We start from the raw sequence: 7,284 nt of genomic DNA on the forward strand, positions 1-7,284 counted from the left end.
AAAGAGTTGCCATGGTCATGGTGTCCCTTCACGGCAATAGAACACTGACTAAGAGACACCCCAACATCACAGGTAACAAAGAAGTGTAAAAGATGATCAGTGTTTTCAGGGAAAGGTAAATGAATAACGAGATGTTGCTGTGTATGTATGACAGGGGCTGAAATCCAAAAACACTGACAGCACTAAGTGCTGGCGAGAGGGAAGCAACAGGAACTCTTCTTGTACAGTAGTTGTTTGGAATTCAAAAGTACAGCCACTTCTGAAAACAGTTTGGCAGTTTCTTAGAAAGTTAGAGCAGATCCTTACTATATGATCCAGCAAACATGTTCCTAGGTTTTTATCCAAATGTGCTGAAAACCTATATCCACATGAGTGTTGCTAGCACATGAATGTTTATAGCAGTTTTATTCATAATTGCTCCTAATTGGAAACAACCAAAGTGTGCTTCACTAGGTATATGCCTAAACAAATCACGGTACATCTTCACAAAGGAATATTACTCAGCACTAAAAAGAAATGTACTATAAGCCAGAAACAGGCATGAAGCCATGAAAAGTGTAACATAAAGTGGAAGAAGCCAGTTTGAAAATGTTCCATACTGTATGAGTCCAACTACATGATGTTCTGGAAAAGGCAAAAGTATGGAGACGGTACATAGATCATAGACTCAGACAGTACATAGTTGCCAGGAATTCAGGAGTAGTATGTGAAGGAGGAACACACTGGTAGAGGAAGGAGGACTTTGGAGGGTAGTGAACAACTCTGTATGAACATATGGTCATTGGAACATGTTGCTATATATTTACCCAAACTCAGAAAATGTGCAGTACCATAGGGGACCTTACTGTGTGTTATGAACTTTACTGAATGACATATTAACGTTGATTTACCAAAGATAACAAGTCTGTCACTCTACTTTAAAAAGTAAATAAATTATACTTTCAATGCATTTGCAGTCTTTCCTTACCAACTGACAAAAAAAAAAGAAAAGAAAAACTTGCTCATGTGGTAGCTGCTCTATGCTCTAGCTGCTCGTCCTCTCTGGTATCAGAAGAAAGTTCTTTCTTCTCAAACCCTGTGAAGGTGACATGGAAGTGGTTATTAAAATGGCTAATGGGAACATCCTCTCCTAAAGCCAGGGAGTCTCCTCAAAAATCAGCAATGGAACAAATGCAGATTACCTCATAAAAAGAAAAGATGGGAGCTGAATGCCTGCCTACCTACAGAGGGCTGCTGTGTTAAGTGATACTGCATTTGTGCAACGGAATGTAGGAGACTGGTCTTCATATCATGTTGAAGGATGAAAACCATGATTTTAGGTTTCTCTGCATAGCCTTGGCTGTCCTGGAAGTCACTCTGTAGACCAGGCTAGCCTCAAACTCACAGGGACCTGCCTTCCTCTGCTGAAGTGAGGTGTGGTATGGTATCCTGACTTGCTGCCCTATAGCACTTATGCACAGACTGTTAGAGGAACCTGTATCTATGACCTGGAATGTCAGAGCTGTGGCTTCTGTTGGGAATGGGGAAATAGAGGATTCAGTACCAAGACAAGAAGAAAATAACAGTCACTCCCTGCCCTTTTGTCTCTATCCTGGGAAAAGATGACAGGAAATAATTTTAAGGCAAGAGGGTGTATAGCACATTTGGAGATGTTTTTCTTTACTCTTTAGAATGTTGCCCATTGAAATGGGCATGAGCACCAGGTACCAGGAAGACTTAACTGCCTGAATGCCACCCCTCATTTCCTGATGATGGGGGGTGAATCCACCATTGCTCTTGTTTGCTGATTTACTTGTGGTTGCAAAGCTAGCAGCACAATCATGGCACTAAAGAGACTGGATTTAGAGAAAGGGCAAGGGCGCTGTTCACCAGGGACATAAGGCAAAGAAGGGGACCAAATGGGAAGTTGGTCCTTCTTACACCAGTGGAGGGGTGAGGCTTTGTGGACACCTGTGAGCCTGTATAAGAGCTGCACTTTGTGTTTCAAAGGCAAGACATCAAAGGTCAGTCAAACAGAACAGTGAACTGCTTCCTTCACACAAAGCTGCACTGAAAGGAACAGGTTCAGTGACCAAGAACTGCATTTGGGGTACTGTACAAAAGGCAATGGCACCATTTCTGTTCTCTGGGTTTTGAAGCCCAGGTGGTTAGCACAAGGGCAGCCCTGGACTTGGCACTACAAGCATGGCTTCCACATAAGAAGTCAACTGCAAAGCAATTCCTTAAATAGCTAAGCTGCCCACAGGGCTGATTGATAAAAGATCATAGCAATATGCCTCCCGCATGCCTTAAAATATAGGTTTTTCACAAGACAGTGATATTTCAGCATCTTTTTGAAAGTTAGCAAAACTAACAGTAGGGAGCCTGCTTTTCTTGCCTGCTGACGACCCATTGAACTGACAGGGACTGTCCTGTCATCTTACCTGTGGTCTACTTCACAGTCATTTGCAGACACTTCAGTGTGCAAGTCCCAGGCCTCACCTACGGAGGCACTAGCAGGCAGGACATGGTGGCTTGGTAAACTGGCCATGCAAGGCATTTTAGAGTACAGCTGCTAAAAAGATCACAGCATTTCCCTTTGACTCAAAGTGTGCATCACATCACATCACACCCAGGCTTTGGAAAATCCAGACGATGCGGAGTGGGCAAGGTCCTGGCCATCCAGCAAGTGGTACCAGGAATGTTATAGGAGGACCTAAGTGGCCATTAGTAGACAAGCTGATCGCTGCCTGCTTCCCAGAGCTCACAGAAGTGGACAGTGCCTGAGAAAACAGATGACCACATGCAGATTTACCATAAAAGAGTGGGTGGAGTGGTGTCTTAGAGAATGACAGTGAAGGCGGACAGGAAAGGTGATAGAGAAGCTAAGGCCTGAACAGAGATAATGGGCAGTCAGATAAGGAACTCGATCAAGAGGGCGTTGCGTGGAGGGAACAGCAAGGGCCCCGGAGTGGAAGAGCTTGAAACAGTCCAGGGACTGGAACAACACCAGTGTCTGAACACAGTGAGTGAGGAGGGAGGTGCCTGAAGCTGCTGATGGAGACGGTGGCTGGAGACGGTGTGTCAGGTCACCGTCTGTGAGTAAAATGTTTGAGGTTTATCTACCCCCGAGAAGAAGCTACAGGGAGAGATAGGAATGATATGACTCACTGTAAAGGTCTAAGACAGTGGTTCTCAACTTTCCTAAGGCTGCAACCCTTTAATCCAGTCCCTCATGCTGTGATGAGCCCCCAACCATAGGTTTATTTCCATTGCTACTTCATGACTATAATTTTGCTACTGTTATGAACCATGATATAAATATCTGATTCAGAGGATGTCTGATCTGCAACCCCAAAAGGGATTGTGATCCACGGGTTGAGAACCGCTGGTCTAAGAGCTCTGATCAAACTATCTGGGGAAAGACTCAGCAGAGCAGCACAGCTAACAGTCAGAGACAGTGGAAGACAGCGACACAACTGTGTCAACATATGTGACCTTCTCTCCCTCCATCTGGTTACAGTTCCTTCTCTTGTTCCTTTCATCTCTATTCTGGAGCTCATGTCTCGTGGCTGTCTAGTCTACATGTGGTAGAGAGTTTGGCTTCCCTTCTCTCTTCTTCACTAGCCTACGTGAGTGCACGCACACACACACACACACACACACACACACACACACACAGTGATTTCACACAGCCACACAGTTGGTGATGGTAGCACACGGGCAGAGGGGCAGATGGAGGAACTTTGATTGGCTAGAATGTAGGAGTCATTAGAGGCCAGCGAGGATGCTGGCAGTCTGGTGAAGCAGGGCTAGATGGTGGTGGACTTTGAAACTGTAGGCTAGAGGAAGCTGAATATGATTTGGGAGCCAACTGGGAGCCTTTCTGGGCATGAGAAGAGCAGTGCAGTGTGATCTAAGTGACTCTGGAGGGAGATGATTCTTGATGATGTGTGTCCAATGGATGGAAGGAGACACAGGCTGCAAGAAGAAGAGCTAATTGGGAGACAAGAGTCCAGGTGTGAAGCTATTATGGCTCTGCTGACCGGTGCTGCCAAAAGAATGAAAGCAGAGGAAGAAAGAGCCGAATTTAATCTTGAATTCCATCTGCCTCTGGGTGTGTATTGAGTAGGAGACGAAGTACAAAGATGAGATGAGTAAGAACTGGGAATATGCTTGACAAGAGCGTGGAGCTATGAAAGGATTGAGGACCCTGAGGTAGGAAGGTTAAAGGTAGGATTAAACATAGGAGCTGTCAGGGAAGCATTTACTGAAATGCATCTCTTCCCCCCCTCCTCTACTGTGAATGGTCAGTTCCTTTCCCTGGTGGGTTTTGGCTTCTATTTTTCTACCGTGCATGCACCATGTGTTCTAATTCACTTGGGCCTGTCTAGGTGTGCTAGTGAAGATCTATAAGTCCCCAATTACAGAGTCTCTCATTCACTCTCTATTCACAGAGACCTGTTAGCTGAATAAGTACTCGTAGCACACTTTTGGTGAATGGGTGTTCTCCTCAACTCCAGACAATGATAACACCGTAAAGCTTCAAAAATGCGTGGCAGCTTATGGTGGCTTGAGTGAGAACTGGCCTGTAGTCTTAGGTATTTGAACATTTGGTGCCCAGTCAGTGGAGCTGTTTGGGGGTGGAGTTATGGAGCTTTTTTCTTTTTTCTTTTCTTTTTTTTTTTTTTTTGTTTTTGTTTTTCGAGACAGGTTTCTCTGTATTATTTTAGAGACTGTCCTGGAGCTCGCTCTGTAGACCAGGTTGGCCTCGAACTCACAGAGATCCGCCTGTCTCTGCCTCCCAAGTACTGGGATTAAAGGCATGCACCACCAACGCCCGGCGGGTTATGGAGCTTTTAGGAGGTACAGCTTTGTTGGTGGAAGTCTATCACTGGATGGGCCTTATGCATGTATAGCCTTGTCTCACTCTGAGTTCACCCTCTCTACGTGTTTGTAGTTGATGTGTTATCTCTAAGCTTCCTGGTCTGGTGCCTGCTGCCACACCTCCTTTGCCACAATGGACTCTCCTTCTAGAACTATATGCCAAAATAAACTATTGTATATGTTGCTTTTGCTCATGGCATTTTATCACAGTAACAGAAAATAACTGATGCAGTAGATGGGGTACCAGGACATTTGAGGTCGTTGATGTTGGAACTTCCAGCATCATATTGATCCCACCCACCTCACGTCAGGCAGGGCACGCACAGTGACGCAGCCACGTCATCACTACGTCACTCAGGAGTGCGCATGCGAGAACTTCTCCTTTTAGAGCTCTGCGTCATTTCACTCCCCTCTCTCTGCTTTGGTTGGTCCCTTCTAACCGCCCCCCCGTTTCTCTTCTCTACCAATAAACTCCACGTGAGTCTGTTGATTCGCAGTTCGTGTTTCATTACCAGTCACTGCAGCAAAATAACAACGAACATGACCATGTTGTATTTTAGAGGAATCTGGAACTAAAAAAACAGTTGGATGCCATAAACAGAGCTAAGTAGGCCGTTCTATAGGAGCCTTGAAGATAGTAATATGGAGAATAACACATATGGACTAGGGTGGCTCAGCTTATGAGACTTCAGAGGGAAGCAAGTACGTTAACAGCAACTGGACTAGAGGCCATACTGTGGTACTCTGGCCTCCTTCTGCCTTTGTTTTAAAACTTGACTGAGACTAAACAGAAGTAATGGAATAATTTCTTTGGTGGAGAAAATCTCAAGGCAGTGTCATGTTGAGTCTGTGTGGCTGTTACTGAACACTCTTATGCAGGTCTATGATGAAAAAAGAACACAGGGATCAGAAATAAATGCATGTGCAGTTTGGAAAGAAATGAACATTAGGAAATTTAATATTACAGCCAAGGCATGTGCTGACAGAGAGCATGAAACTACTAAGGAGTTTAGCATCATTAAGGCAAGGCCTTCTGCTCCACACTGAAACAATGGGAAGGGTGACCTCAGGACAATATCCCACACAGCTTAAGCTTTCAACTTATAAAAGAAAAGGCCTAAGGAATTTTCAGCTCCTAAAAAATAACAACATACAAATACTCTCACAAATGTGATTCAGGGGACAAGTGTCCGCCCCAAGCTGGCAGTTTAACTGACAGTGTCATCCACGCGGTACTGACTGGCTTTGGAGGCATGGAAGACATAGGGTGAGGAGGTATGGATTCTCCTCCTGTGAATTCAAAGAGCGGCTGAGGTCAGGCACACACAGGAGGGGTACCCCAGGAAGGCTGTGAGAAGCCACAGGATGAAGCTGTGGAACTGGAGCCTGGCTTGAGGCAGAGATCCAAGATGCTGGTGATGCAGGAGCTCTGAGATGTCTGCTAAGAAGGGCTGCGCACACCGAGAGGAACCAGCCCAAGGGAGGGAGTGTGCTGCAAGTAGCAAAGCTAGAGGAGTGCAGCCACTCAGCCTGTTGCAACTGAAGGTCCAGACTCTGGGGCTGCAGGAATTCGTTTGCTTCTGCTGGGCTTCAGTCTTGTTTTGGTACAGTAGTTCCTCACTGCTGATTCTTCCCTTATGGAATGGAAATTTATATGCTGTGCTGTTGTATGTTGGAAGTACATAATCTCCTTTCTCTCTTTCTTTCTTTCTTTCTTTCTTTCTTTCTTTCTTTCTTTCTTTCTTTTTCTCTTTACAGGGACCACAGTTGAGAGATTGCTTTGAGTCTCAGAAGAGACTTTGGACTGTATAACAGTGTTGAGTCTGTTAAAGACAATGGGGAATTTTAAAGGTTGGATAAAGACATTTTGCGTTGTCAAGTGACCATGAACCTATGGGAGTCAGGGAGAAGAATGTTGTAGTTTGGATGAGGAACATTCCCAATAGGCTCAGCTATTTGAATACTTGGTCCCATAGTAGGACTGTTTGGGGGGAGGTTATATAACCTACAGGAAGTATAGCCTTATTGGAGGAAGTATGTCACTGGGGTGGGCTTTGAGAATTTATAGCCTCATCCTACTTCAAGTTTACTCTATCTGCCTTGTGTTTGCAGTTGAGATGTCATCTCTCAGCTCTGGCTACCTGCTGCCACACCTGCTTTGTCATTATCAACTCCCACTCAGGAACCACAAGTCAAAATAAACTCTTCCATAAGTTACCAAAAGGTCGTGGTATTTTATCACAGCAACAGTAAAGTAACTAATACACAGCTATAGAATTCCTTGAACACTCGTGGAGATGAGTGAATAGCTGAGGGCCTCTCCTTCCCCTGCCCTGGAGTCCCAGCTATTAGGAGCCATGGTCAGGAAGTCCTGGAAGTAGCACTGTGATTGGCTGACAGACAGGAGGAATTAAGATG

General features: G+C 45.1%; 1 long non-coding RNA gene across 1 annotated transcript; it reads left to right on the forward strand.

Annotated features, from left to right (window-relative positions):
• Positions 1-5,931: 5,931 nt before the first annotated feature.
• On the forward strand, positions 5,932-7,069 carry LOC121133100. Its single transcript, XR_005869830.1, has 3 exons — positions 5,932-6,470; positions 6,625-6,717; positions 6,979-7,069. It is a non-coding gene; the product is annotated as an uncharacterized LOC121133100 (long non-coding RNA).
• Positions 7,070-7,284: the final 215 nt, after the last annotated feature.

This window comes from Mesocricetus auratus, unplaced genomic scaffold (assembly GCF_017639785.1).
Source record: "Mesocricetus auratus isolate SY011 unplaced genomic scaffold, BCM_Maur_2.0 Super-Scaffold_100020, whole genome shotgun sequence".
NCBI lineage: Eukaryota > Metazoa > Chordata > Mammalia > Rodentia > Cricetidae > Mesocricetus > Mesocricetus auratus.